The following is a 2,792-nucleotide window of genomic DNA, read 5'->3' as shown; positions in this document are numbered from 1 at the left end:
ATAGAAATCAATAACAAAAGGAAAACTAGAAAATTCATAAATCTGTGAAAAGCAAATAACACATTTTTAAACAATCACTAGAGCAAAGAATAAATCATGAAGGAAACTAAAAAATACTTAGAGATAAATAAAAAAGAAACAAAGCATTACCAAAACTTGTGAGACACAGCAAAAGAAGTGCTGAGGAGAAAAATTATAGGCTATAAATGCTTATTTTTAAAAACTAGAAAGATCTCAAATTAATTACCTAACTTTATACCTTGAGGAATCAGAAAAAAAGAACAAACTAAATTCAAAGCTAGCATAAGAAAAGGTAAAATACAAATAAGAACAGAGACAAATAAGATAGAGAATAGAAAAATAATAGAGGAAATCAGTAACACCAAAAGTTGGTTTTTTGAAAGAGTCAGCAAAACAGATAAACCTTTAACTAGATGGACTAAGAAAAAATAAAGAATGCTCAAATTAATAAAAATCAGAAATAAAAATATTATTTCTACCTAATTTATAAAAATTAATATAATTATAAAAGAGTACTATGAACAATTATGTGCCAAGAAACTGCATAAACTAGAACAAATTCCTAGAAGAACAAAATTTCAAAACTAAATTATGAAAAAATAGAAAATCTGAATAGATCTATAACTAGTAAAGTGATTGAATCAACAAGGAAGAATCTTCCAACAAAAATAGTCCTGAAACTGATAGCTTTACTGATGAATCTATCAAATATTTTTAAAAGAACTAATGCCAATTCTTCTCAAACTTTTCCAAAAACAACGAAGAGAGTCTTGCTTCTTAAATTATTCCTTGAGGGTAACATTAATCTAATACCAAAGGCAGACAAAGTACATGAAAAGAAAACTGCAGATAATATACCTTTGAATTTTAATGCAAAAATCCACAACAAAATATCAACAATCCAAATACAATAGTATATTTAAAGGATTATACACCACAACCAAGTGGGATTTATTCCTGGAATGCAAGGGTATTTCAATATTAAAAAAATCAAGGTTATATACCACATTAAGAGAATCTTATGGAAATCAAATGGAAAAATCCATATGATTATCTCAGTTGATGCAGAAAAGTCATTTGAACACATTCAACACCTTTTCATGATTAAAAAACAACATTTAAAATGTAGGAATAGAAGGAAATTAAACATAATAAACCCCACATATGAAATACCCATAGGGAACCATCATACTCAATGGTAAAAAGAATAAAAGATTTTCCTCTAAGATCAGGAACAAGGAAAGATTGCTGCTTTCACCACTTTTTTTAACACAGTCTTGGAAGTTCTAGCCAGAGCAACTAGACAAGAAAAGAAAAAAAAAAAATAGAAGGAATCCATATTGGAAAGCAAGAAGCAACAATAACTATGTTTGAAGATGTTATGATTTTACATGAGAAATCCCTAAAGACTCCACACATAAGAAAGTGTTAAAACAAATAAGCAAATTAAGCAAAGTAGTAGGATACAAAATCAACACTCAAACACAGTTGTACTTCTAAACACTGACAATGAACTATCTGAAAAGAAAATTAAGAAAACAATTCCATTTACATTAACATCAAGAAAACAAAATACTTAGGAACTAACTTAACCAAAATGGTGAAACATTTACACACACAAAAACAACTATAAAGCTCTAACTGAAAAAGAATGTAAGAATATATAAATAAATGGAAACGTAGCCCATGTTCACAGATTTGGAGACTTAACATTGTTAAGATGTCAGTATTACCCAAAGCAGTCTACAGATTCAGTGTAATCTCTACAAAAGTCCTAATGATTTTTGTAGAAATGGCAAACCCATTCTAAAATTTAAATGGAATTTCAAAGGACTCTGAATAGACAAGGCAATCTTGAAAAAGAAGAAACAAAACGACTCACACTTCCTGATTTCAAAACTTAGTTCAAAACTGTAGTCATCAATAGTGTGGTATTGCTGTAAAGAGATTGATGGAATAAAATAGAGAGCTCAGAAATAAACTTTTACATATATGGTCAAGTGATTTTGGTAAGAGTGTCAAGACCCCTTCAATGGTGGAAAGAACAGTGTGTTCAACAAATGATGCTGAGAAAACTACATATCCACATGCAAACGGATAAGGTTGAACACTATATACAAAACCTAATCCCAAGTCAACCAAAGACCCAAATATAAGATCTTAAACTATAAAACTCTTAAAAGAAAACAGAGTGCAAAAAACTTCATAATATTGATTTGGCAATGATTTATTGGATATGACATCAAAGACCCTGGCAACAAAAGAAAACTATAGCCAAACTGGACTTCAAAAACGTTTGTGCATCAACAGACACATTAACAGAGGTGCTGGGTAGCTCAATTGGTTAAGTGTCTGACTCTTGATTTCCATTCAAGTCATGATCTCCTGGTTTGTGAGATTGAGCTCCTCATGGGGCTGTGTGCTGACAGCACAGAGCCTGCTTAGGATTCTCTCCCTCTCCCTCTCTCCCTCCTCTGTTGGCTAGCTCATTTGTTCTCTCTCTCTCTCTCTCTCTCTCTCTCTCTCAAAAATAAATAAGTAAACTTTTAAAAAGACATCAATAGAGTAAAAAGGCAATCCACAAAATGGCAGAAAATATTTGCAATCATGTATTTGATAAGTGATTAATATCCTATAAAACTAAAATTCAACAACAAAGAAACAAACAACCCAATTTAAAAATAAGCAAAGAATCTTAATAGGCATTCCTTCAAAGAAGATATAAAAATGGCCAAACAGCACATGAAAAGATGCTGAACATCACGAATCAA

Source organism: Suricata suricatta, chromosome 9, assembly GCF_006229205.1.
Source record: "Suricata suricatta isolate VVHF042 chromosome 9, meerkat_22Aug2017_6uvM2_HiC, whole genome shotgun sequence".
NCBI lineage: Eukaryota > Metazoa > Chordata > Mammalia > Carnivora > Herpestidae > Suricata > Suricata suricatta.
This window is presented reverse-complemented; position numbering follows the sequence as displayed.